This window comes from Nannospalax galili, unplaced genomic scaffold, assembly GCF_000622305.1.
Source record: "Nannospalax galili isolate Female #2095 unplaced genomic scaffold, S.galili_v1.0 scaffold567, whole genome shotgun sequence".
Lineage (NCBI taxonomy): Eukaryota > Metazoa > Chordata > Mammalia > Rodentia > Spalacidae > Nannospalax > Nannospalax galili.
The window spans coordinates 105,170-117,092 of record NW_008357638.1 but is presented as its reverse complement, the minus strand read 5'-3'; the positions used below and the strand labels follow the sequence as shown (position 1 = coordinate 117,092).

Sequence of the window (11,923 nt, the reverse complement as noted above, 5' to 3'; positions counted from 1 at the left end):
CCCCTAGGACTTTGAACATAAATGCATGCTGAATTTTGTCAAAGGCCTTCTGCATCTATTGAAATGACCATGTGGTACTTGTCTTTGAGTCCATTTATATGATTTATAACATTTATTGACAAGTATATTGAAATTCCCGCATCTCTGGAATAAAGCCAACCTGATCATGGAGGATGATCCTTTTGATGTGTGTCTGTATGCGGTTTGCAAGTATTTTATTGAGAATTTTTGCATCTATGTTCATTAAGGATATGGGTCTATAGTTTTCTTTTTTGGTTGTGTCTTTACAAGGCTGGTATTAGAGTGATGCTGGCTTCATAGAAGGAAATTGGAAGTTCTCCTTCCATTTCTATCTTTTTTAATAAATTAGGTAGTATTGGATGTAGATCTTCTTTAAATGTCTGATAGAATTCTGCTGTATATCCATCTGGTCCTGGGGTTTTTTTAGCTGGGAGGTTTTATATTGCTGTTTCAATTTCCTTATGTGTTATGGGTCTGTTTAAGCTGTTAATCTCTCTTGGTTTAGTTTTGGTGGTCCCCATACTTTTAGATATCTGTTCATTTCTTTTAGGTTTTCAACTTTAGAAGCATGTGGGTTTTTAAAGTAGTCCCTTATAATGTTCTGAATCTTTTTGGTATCTGTTGTGATGTTTCCCCTTTCATCTCTGATTTTGTTGATTTCAAGGTTCTCTTTCTTTCTTCTGGTTAACTGGGCTAGCAGTCTGTCAATCTTGTTTATCTTTTCAAAGAACCAGCTCTTGGAATTAGTGATTCTTTGTATTGTTTTTTTTCTGTTTCGGTTTCATTAAGTTCTGCCCTGACTTTTGTTATTTCTTCTTATCTGCTGGGTTTGGGTTTCATTTGGTGTTGCTTTTCAAGTGTCTTGAATTGCAATGTTAAGTCATTTATTTGTGTTCTTTCTTATTTTTTGATGTAGGCAGGCATTTAGAGCTATAAACTTCCCTCTAAGGACTGCTTTCAACATGTCCCAGTGGTTTTGCTGTGTTATATTGTCCCTTTCATTTAGTTCCATGAATACTTTATTTCCTTCTTAATTTCTCCTTTGACCCATTCATCATTCAGGAGTGTGTTGTTTAATCTCCATGTGTTCATGTAGTTACTACGGTTTCTTCTGGTGTTGATTTTAAGCTTTATTGCATTGTGGTCTGATTGAATGCATGGATTTCAGTCTTTTTGTATTTGTTGAGGTTTGTTTTGTGCCCCAGTATATGGTCAATTTTGGAGAAAGTTCCATGAGGCGCGGAATAGAAAGTATATTCTTTGGTGCTTGGGTAGAATATTTGGTAGATGTCTATTAGGCCCATTTGATGTATGGTATTGTTTAATTCAGATGTCTCTGTTAATTCTCTGCCCTGTTGACCTATCTAATGGAGACAATGGGGTATTGAAGTCACCCACTATTAATGAGTTGGTATTAATTTGGGTCTTAAAGTCCTGTAGTGCTGATTTTATGAAGTTGGGTGCACCAGAGTTTGGTGAATATGTGTTCATAATTGTAATATCTTCTTGGTCAATTGTTCCTTTGATCAGAATGAAGTGGCCCTCTTTTTCTCTTCTGATTAGTTTTAGTTTAAAGTCTGCTTTTTTCTTAGTACCATTCGCTTGGTATATTTTTTTTCTATCCTTTCACCTTAAGTTAGTGCCTGTCCTTGAATTGAGATGAGCTTCTTGCAGACAACAAAAAAGATGGGTTTTGTTTTTTAATCCATTCAACTAGTCTGTGTCTTTTGACTGGGGAGTTTAATCCATTGATATTTAAAGTTATTAATGAATGATGTGTATTGATTCCTGTCGTATTTCTCTTCATATCCTTGGTGTAGCTGTGCATTTCCATAGTTATACTTTCATTAAGCTTCTTTTCATAACCCCTTGTGTATACTCGTTCCTTTCTTCAGCTCTTTGTATTGCTTCAAGAACTCTCTGAAGGGCTGGTTTTGTGGACATGAATTCTTTCAGCCTATTTATGTCATGGAAGATTTTTCTTTCCCCTTTAACTATAATAGACATTTTGGCTGGGTAAAGTAATCTGGATTGGCATCTGTGGTGGTTTAGAGCTGGGAATACTTTGGTCCAGGCTCTTCTGGCTTTCATAGTTTGCACTGAAAAGTCAGCTGTAATTCTGATGGGTTTCCTTTATATATGACGTGTTTTTCTTTTGCCGCTTTCAGTATTCTCTCCTTGTTCTATACGTTTAGTGTTTTTACTGTGATGTGCCATGGAGAGTTTCTTTTCTGGTCCTGTCTATTTGGTGTTCTGTATAGTTCTTGTATTTGTAGTGGACACGTCTTTCTTTAATTTTGGGAAATTTTCTTCTACAATCCTGTTGAAGATCTGGTCCCTACCATTATTCTGAGATTCTTCTCCTTCCTGTATGAGTATAATTCATAAGTTTGGTCTTTTTATGGTGTCACACAATTCCTGCATATTCCATTCTTGTGTTTTCTTAAATTTTTCATAATTTTTGCTTGAGTGGTCTAATTTGTCCACTTTGTCTCCCAGTCTTGATAATCTGTTTTCCATTTCATTCATCCTGTTGGTGAGGCTTTCTCCTGTTGTTTTTAGTTTACTGAGTGTTTCACTTCCTTCTTCATTTCAGCCTGAACATTCTTCAATATTTCTAACTCTTTTTTAAATTCATTCAGAAGTTTATCCCTATCTTCTTTCAGTTCTTTTGATTTCTTTCTTTGTGTGTTCTTTAAATTCACTGAATTCTTTTATCAAGTTTATAATTGTTATTTTGAGTTCCATGTCCTGTATTATTTCTAGAGGGTTCTCATTGACCTCCTCTAGAGGACTGATAGTACTTGGTGGGGATATATTATTTTGATTTTTCATGTTATTTTTTCTCTATGACTTTGACATGTATATTTCTTTTGTAGATTCTGGTTCTTGTGTGGGACTCAATCCTTCCTTTATTGAATTTAGGTCTGCTTCTTTTTGTAAACTTTATGTGCCTTTGTTGTTTACTTGTTGAGCATGAAAAGCTGGTTGGTCTAGGCTTCAGGTTCTCTTTTAATTTTATATTAGAGTGGCCAAATTGCTTTTCTGCTCAGGCGTTTCCACAGAGGCCCAAGTCCGATGAGAATCAGATGCTCTCAGGCTTTCTCCTAAGGTCTGGATCCCTCCAGGAAAGATGCTGCCCTCAGGAATTTGAGGGCTGGGCTGGCCTGGGGGTAGGGCCCAGGAAAGATGCTGGTCCCCAGGCATGCAAAGGGAAGTGGGGTGAGAAGAGGCCCATGAGCTCCTGGGGACTACAGGGAGGAATTGAGTTGGTCTGGATGCAAAGGATCAGGAAGCAGTGGGGATTCTGGGCTAAGAGGTCTGGGGTGTTATAAGAGATGGGCCAGTGCCCCTGCTAGGAGGAGAGATGGCGTGGGGGAGCTGGGAGGGTGAATGAGGCTGGGGGAATTAAGGCACAGTGGGCACAATGAAACTTACCCAGGCAAGCTGCTGGCTCCAGGAAGTTGTGGGGCTGAGCCGCCCAGAGATGCAAAGGGAGGTGGGTACTAGAGGGAAAAATTGGGTTCATCTGGATACAAAGGATCAGGAAGCAGTGGAGAGTTTGGGCCAAGAGGTCAGTCCAGAGGTCCAGGGTGCCAAGATAGGAAATGTGCCAGTTGTCCTTCTAGGAGGAGAGATGAGGTAGGGGAGCTGGGAGGGTGAATGAGGCTGGGGGAGTCAAGGTGCAGTCGATTTTAGACTTTAAAAACTAAAGACCAGTTTGGGTTTATCAGTATATACTGCTGGCTAAGTGTCCTGTATTGTATCCGTATTTGGACTAGTAGTGTGTTTCAGATTTTGGAGTTTTTATTTTTGACTTTGGAGTATTTGCACTGACTTTACTGGTTGTTTTTCATATTAGGGATGCTCATTCTGTCTTTTGTTTTGTTGAGATGGGGTCTCGCTATGTAGCTCTGGCTGGCCTGGAACTTGCTATGTAGACCAGGGTAGCCTTGATTTCATTCATATAGATCAGCCTGCCTCTGCCTCCAAGGGCTGGGATTAAAGGCCTGCACTGTGCCAAGCCACCCCCACCCCTCACCCCCATTCCTGTGCTTGCACATTGCTGGTCCTGCCTGCAGTTCTTTAACTGTGTAAACAGGCCATTTAGTCATACCTTTCCTTATTGTAAACATCATTTCCTTTGCTCAGTAAATGTTTACCACATTTCATAGTATCCACTGTGAATAGTGTAAGTCATGCCGTACGATGTTTGTGTTTTGCAGAAAAAGAAAATAAACATGTTTAAAATGAGTTTAAAGAAGGGAGCATCTCGGAGTTTTCACAAGGTGGTCTGTTGTGTTGTGCTAATTGAGGGCTTCTTTGAAGTCAGATTCTAGCTCTGTGCTTGTTGATGCCCTGTGACCAGAGTGAATAGTAAAATACAGCTGGGCCTTTAATGATGGCAGAATTATAAATTAAAATCCAGCACGATACATGGAGAATTGGACTTGTATCAAAGGTGCAGAGAAGCTTAGTTTAGGCACACTGTCTCATTGGGGATTGCAGGGGTTGGGAGAAGCTAGGGCAAGCTTCACAGAAGACAGACTTCTTAGAGTGTGTCTGAAGGATAGGAGGAGTCTGAGTGTATGCTGAGCAGTGTGTGGATATGGCACAGGCCAGTGGCTGCCAGCAAGGAGTGCTGGACATGATGCGTATGGTGCGTGGGGGGGGGGTGTTCGAGGACCTCACTCTTTAAAGCTACAGAGCATACCACCTGGGTTTTAGGCAGAGGAGTACCCAACTGTGTATTCCTAGTGGTTTGCTCTTGTAGTTGTGTGGGATATGGAAGAGAGGAAGAGGCAAGTCTGGTGGCTAGAGAGATCAGGAAGACCTAAGGAGTGATAGGTCTGAGGCTGGAAAGGGTTTGAATGGGCCCCTAGGGACCTGGGCAAGGGAGGGATATGTCATTATCTTCATTGGCAAATGGACAGTCTTGAGTCAGGTAGTTGGATTTTTCAGTGTGCCTGAGAAGAGATCCCTGTCTTAAGTCACACACTCAGTCCTCTTCTGTTCCAAGGGTGACTGTGTCTATCTCCTACCCTTCTGTGGATCATTCAGGGACATGACAACCACACTTGATCTGTCTTGTATCTTCAGTTTTTCCCAGTCTTTCTCAAAAAGCATAGAGCATGCCATGATACCTCTTTACCATAATAACAACATTCCAAACCCCAATTTTTTTTTTCCTCTCCTTGTATGTCTCATCCTTCCAGGTAGCCCCAACCCTCCCATTCTGTCAGCACCCATCTGTGGAGGTCTCCAGTGACTTTGTCTTGGCTCTCTCAGTGTTTGTGTTTTATTTGAGGCAGTTGTCTGGCAAGTCCTTGCAATGCTTGTTGCCAGACCTTCAGGGTGCTGTTTTCTCTTCCTCATTGACAGCCCCTGCTCAGTCTTTCCCATCCACCCCACTATGCATGTTAATGTGTCCGCACTCTCAGATCTCAGAAGATTTTTTTTCTTTTACAGACAGGGTCTCACTGTAACATTGACTGACCTAGAACTCAAAGAGATCTGCCTACCTCTGCCTCCCAAGTGGAGGAATTAAAGGCATGTGCCACCATGTCCAAAGAAGGGGTTTTTTTTTGCTGTTTTTTTGTTTGTTTGTTTGTTTGTTTGTTTTTAAGAACGTTATTCTTTGCGTGTGCACACAACTTGCAGGAATCAGTTCTCTACTTCCAATGTGTGAATTCTTGGGATTGAACTCAAGTCATCAGGTTTGGTGGCAAGTACTGTTACCTACTGGGCCATCTCACCAGCCCTCAGGAGATTCTTGTCAGTCTGTAAGTAATAGCCTAATGATTGGGCTGGAAAGATGGCTCAGCAGTTAAGGGCACATTCTGCTCTTGCAGAGGACCTGAGTTTAGTTCCCAACACCCATGTAGAATGGCTCACAATTGCCTGCACCTCCAGCTCCATGGGATCTGACACCTTCTTCTGAACTCCACATGTACTTATGCTCACACACACATAATTAAAACAAAATTTTTGAAAAAAAAAATATCCTAATGATCCCAGGTTTGGATCTCTGATCTAGGCTTCTTTCCTAAGTCCTAGATCTGACTCTAAGTTTTGCATCTTGCTTAAATTTTCAGTGGCCTTCTCAAAGTTGGTGTAGCTAATACTTTTTTTCTTGAGAAGTCAAGCCCTTTAGAATACTAGGCAAGTGTTCTACCACTGAACTACATCCCCATCCCCAGATGTAACTTAATTCTTTTCCATCCCTACGTCTCCAAATCTTTTCCAGTTAGTAACTAGCAAGTCTCTTCTACCAGGTGCCCAGGCCAAAGAATTTAGGAAGATGTCTAACCCGTCTCATCTGCCACCCACATTCAGCCCATCTACAAATGCTCCCAGCAGCTCTCCACCTTTGTGAGCTCTGCCAGATCCAGTTTCTCCTTGCCTCCTTCACTTTCCAAGTCCTGGGCACATTGTCTCTCCCCTGGTGTGTTTCAGGACCACTTCCACACTGGTTCCCTGCTTCCATATTTGGTAGCCAGAATGCCCATTTACCATGTTGGCTGTGTGACTCCTGTGCTCCTGGTGTCTTATCACACACCGGTGATCTCCAGGCCTTCCGGTCTTTGTGTGAACTACTTTCTCTCCCACCCTTGCTCCATTGAAAACTTCATGAAGGATGTAAGTGGCAGTTCACACAGATGGTCAAAGAATACAGGGATGGGTGGTCAGCATCACCAGGCACCGGGGGGAAAGTAAAATCTGTTTTACCAATCACTCTGCAGAGTTGAATGCGGACCTGGGCCAGAGACCAGTGTGTGAGTGCTGATTTACACTATTAATGGGATCTGAGGAGATTTTGTCAAAGAGCACCAAAGAACCCTGAAGTTTTTTCACAGCTTTTAAGCTAGATAATGATGTTTAGGAGTAATTGATTTACTACAGAAATATGCATCTAATTATCAAAAAGTTGATAATCTAAATGGTTAATAGAAGATAAATTGTGATCAACTTATGCAGTGGATACTCTGCACTCAGGAATGTAGAAATGTTGGAATACATTCATACAGAGATTACATACTTTACAAGTGAAAAATACTTTTATAAATATAAATACAAATGTATATTCAGAAGAAGTGACAAGGAATATAGCTTTAGGGATTGACCTCCATTTGATGGGCAAGACCAGAAGCAATCTTTAATCTATTTTGCAGTAAGCATTTGTTTTTTTGTTTTTGTTTAAAAAATACTTTTTATGTGTATGAGTGTATTGCCTGCATGTGTGTAAGTGCATCCGTGTCCTGCAATGCCGTGGAGGTCAGAAGAAGTCGTCAGGTCCCCTGGAACTGGAGTTACAGTTCGTAGCCACCATGTGGGCGCTGGGAATTGAACCCTGCTCCTCTGCAGGAGTAGTCAGTGCTCTTAAACTGAGCCATCTCCCCAGCCCCAGCATTTGTTCTTAATTTTTTACATTTTATATATATTATTTGTGTACATGTGTGCATGCTGTGGTGCAGCAGTGGAAGTCACAGGACATTTATGGAAGTCGGTGCTCTCTTTCCACCATGTGATAAACTCAGATTATCAGGCTTGGTGGTAGGCGCCTTTCCCATTGGCCTTGTTACTTTTATAATTAAAAAAACAAGACAATAAATCTAAAAGTGCCATATTCATTTGGGGGTTGAAAGCCACTGGGCAGGAGTCCCTCAATTTCCTGGCCCCTCCCCACCCAACTACCTCACCAGAGGCTTTAATAAGATATGCACCTGTCTTAAGGGTGAAAACAGATGGATAGGGCCTGAGCTGCAGCCTGTCCAGAGGACCTGTTCTCTCCATCTACGCCTTCCTGCTTATCCCCCACCCCCCTTATCAGTATTCACCACACTCTTATCTCACCTGAGTTCTGCAAACTAAGCAGTACTTGCTTTGTGCTCAGTACTTCATGCTGTTTGTCATCCTGTGATTACTTGGTAGGACTTACTGATAGTTTCTAGTGAATATTTGTATATTCAGTTGTTGACGTAGTTAATATACACTGAATATTTTCTGGGTACTGAAAAGCAAGGTTGTAAGGATGAGTAATTCATGGCTTCTGTTCCCAGGGAGCTATAGAAAAGTAAAAACACCCCAAACATATAGGGATCAGGTATATACAACACATCAGTAGGTACTGTAGCTATTAATTGGGAATTTTTAGTGCTGATGTTTACAGTGGCTTTATTCATCACTTCCTCCAACTGGAAACAACCTCAATATCCATTAACTGGTAAATGGGTCAGTAAACTAAGGTACACCCTTACAATGGGCCATTTCCCTGCAGTGAAAGGGGATGGACAAGTGAATTAGACATGTATTGTGCTGGTTGAACAAAGCAGACCCAGAAAGGTACTGCTGTGCTTGGGCTGGGGGGGGGGGGGCTCATTTGTATGACAGATGGAAAAAGCAAAAATAGAGGTATAGAAAACAGAGTGGTGGCCAAGAGCCAGGTGCTGTGACAAAGGGGCATGTGGGAATCTGGAGGGCAATACACTGTTCTGTATCTTTATTGACATCACAGTTATTTAACTATATCCATCTGTCAAAACTATACCTCATGTTTTAAGATTTATTAATATATATGTGTGTCTGTGCACACATGGGTATGGGTGCCTGCAAGAGGTCAGAAGAGGGTGTCAAATCCTCTCTGGAGCTGAAGTTACAGGCAGTTGTGAGCTGCCTGAAGTGGGTACTGGGAACTGAATTCCAATCCTCTGCAAGAGCAGCAAGCATTCTTAACCACTGAGCCATCTCTCCAGTCCCCATAAATTTTTTGAGACAGTCTTATATAGCCCAGGATGGCCCTGAATTTCTGTCTCTGCCTCCCAAATTCTGAGATTACAAGAGTGAGCTACATGCTAAGTTTTTAGAACTATACCTTACAAAATGTAAGTAAAATTTACCCTTTTAAAGCTATTACCACAGTAGACCAAAAAAGGTTTTGAATGTGTGCTATATTCACATGGTTCAGAACTCTAAACAATAAGAGTCTTATTCCTGCGCTGGCCCCCTACGCATCTTCTATATAACTTGACATTTCTTTATACAAATATGGCAGTTGTCCTTTATCCATGGTTTCACTTTTGTGCCTTGTCGCCTGTGGTCTGCTGTGGTATGAAGACATTAGGTGGCAAGCTCTAGATGGACAACTCATAAGCAACATGATGAAATCTTGTCCTGTCCCACCAGGAAACTGAGTCATCCCCTTGACTGGTGTGTCCTTAGTGCCTACTGTTCACCATGAGTCACTCACTGCCTTGGTGATCAAGCCATCTGTCATGTTTGTTACCTGTGTGTGACTGCAGTCTGGTGTTCCAGTGACCCTTGTTTTACTAATAATGGACTCAAAGTGCATGGGTAGGATGCTACCAATCCAGATAAGCCAAAGAAGGCCACAAAGTCCTTCATTTAAGTGAAGAGGTAACAGTACCATGAAATCTTTTGAGATTTAGAGAGACACGTTTACATAATTTTCATGTGCATGTATTATAACTGTTTCATTAGTTCATCTCTTATTGTGCTTAGTCTATAAATTTATCATAGGTAGTATACGTACAGCCTGCCCCTGACTTACAATGGTTTATCATAAAAATTTTCAACTTTACATTGGGTTTATTGGGCTATTAAATGCACTTTCCACTTCTGATGGGTTTAATGGGATGCAAGTCAAGGAGCACGTGCACAGCAAAGAGCACTGTACAGACAGGCTTCAGAGTCCACAGTTCCAGCCATCCTTTAAGAGACTTGGAACATGTCCCTGGTGATAAGGGGTATGTGGTGAAGGGTAGGTGAGCTGTGTAACTATAGAACAGACCCCAAGTGGGCAGGTTTAGAGTTTGTTCCCTAAGGATTTTTCCACTGGCATTTTTAGAGCTGGGTGTGATGGCGTTCACCTTTAGTCCCAGCACTCGGGAGGCAGAGGCAGGCAGATCTCTGTGAGTTTGAGGCCAGCTGGGGCTACAGGGAGACCCTGTCTCAAAATGACCCCCCCCCCCAAAAAAAAGCTTGCTTTGAAGTTAATATAATGATATGGTAAGGAGGGAAACATTAAATGCTTTACCTTCAAGAGTCCAGTTTCCCTTTCCTGGGGCCTCTTGCTCTGTTTTTAGACACTTTCTGTTCTCTGGTCTGTTGTTATTATTTGATAGAGTCATCTTTCTCTTAGAAAGCAGTCTTGGGCTGGAGAGATGGCTCAGCGTTTAAGAGCACTGGCTGTTCTTGCTGAGAACCCAGGTTCAATTCCCAGCAGCTACATAGTGGCTAACAACCATCTGTAACTCCAGTTCCAGGGGAATTTGACATCCTCTTCTGACCTCTGCAGGCATTGTACAGCATGGGAACACTTACATACATGCAGGCAATGTACTCATACACTAAAAATAAAATATAAAAAAAAATTTTTTTTAAAGAAAGCAATCTGGTGTTTTGGCTCTTTGGGTTTGATCTTAATATTGTGGATTTTATATATACACAAGATTAAGAGGGAATTAGGTTTTTGACTTTTAAATACCATTCTTGGAACAAGACTATTTGTTGATGATTCTATTCTTAAAGTATTGTTCTAAAGTGAAGACTTGTTGTCTACATAAGTAGACTAGGGATTACTTAATGGTCTGTTTTATATGATTAAAAATCCCTGTGGTTGGGCATGGTAGTTCATGCTTATAATTCTAGCTGTCAGGAGAGCAAGGCAGGAGGATATTTGCTTTTTTCTTTTTGTGATGATCTACTTTTTAAAAAAATTATTTCTCCATCATTCATACTGCCAATAGTAACACTGTGTCACGTAAGAATGGTTCCCACACAGCCTTTTGTAAAGAGGGCTGAGCCAATTTTGTTCCATTCTGAAGAATGACAGCTCTTAGAGCTTATTTCCTTGTGATAGGACATTGTTTAGTCACTGACTACTTGATGCATGTCAGACCCAAAGAATGTGTTTTAAAGTTAAGCAAAGACTCTGCATGGGATACATTTAATTAGCATTAACTGTACCCTTAGCCGGGTGGGAAACTTTTCTTAAGTGTGGTGTTGGGTGATCAGAGCCTCGGGTGTGCTAGGCAAGCACTCTGTCACTTAGTTACAGCCCTAGCCTGGAAACGTTTAAATATAAAAACAGTGATTCTTGCCTACTTGAATATTCTCTCATATACCCCTATACATACTAACAAAGCAGTTCACTGAAAGTGCCTTTCAATGTTTTGTTCCCAAGATAACCAGATGGCATTATGTAAAGCAAAAAGTGTTCTAGAAAATTCTTCCCTTATAGAATGGATAATTACTTAATCATTGAACAGCAAAGTTTTTAAAGCTTCCTTTTTATTTCTGTGTGTGAGTCTGTGTGCGGGTATGTGCACGTGAATGCAAGTACCACAGAGGACAGAGAGGGTGTTGGCTTCCCTTGAGCTGGAGTCACCCAGTGTGCATGTTGGGATCCAAATACGGAGATCCAAATTCCGGTTCTCTGGAAGAGCTGTACATGCTCTTAACCACTGAGCCACCTCTCCAGCCCCAAGAACAAAGTTTTTAAATATTTAAAAACAGTATTTTAATTTAATATGGCATATTAGAAAGGTGAAATCTACCATATTTACAAAGTACATGATGGTTTTATTTGCTAGTTATTGAAGTAGTATATTTTCATTAATTGCTTTGCTTTTTGGAAACTGTATTTTAAAATAAAGATTTACCCAAAGTTTTCTATAACAAATACTTGGATATCTTTGTTACATCAAAAAACATAAGTATTTTGGGGGAGGAAAATGTCATAATTTATAATTAGTTTATCTCATCCTCCAGAAATGAGCTCCTTCATGGATAACCTAGTATTCTAACTGCATTTTATAAAAAAGAACTTTATAGTTTTGTTACTCCCAAATAATAATCATTTAACTTACATTGTTAGAAGTTC

General features: G+C 40.8%; 1 protein-coding gene across 16 annotated transcripts in view; it reads left to right on the top strand.

The window, feature by feature from the left end:
• The window catches only part of Znf532 (zinc finger protein 532), a 130,902-nt gene that overhangs the window by 110,292 nt on the left and 8,687 nt on the right, over nt 1–11,923 (top strand). The gene's annotated exons all lie outside the window — the stretch shown is intronic.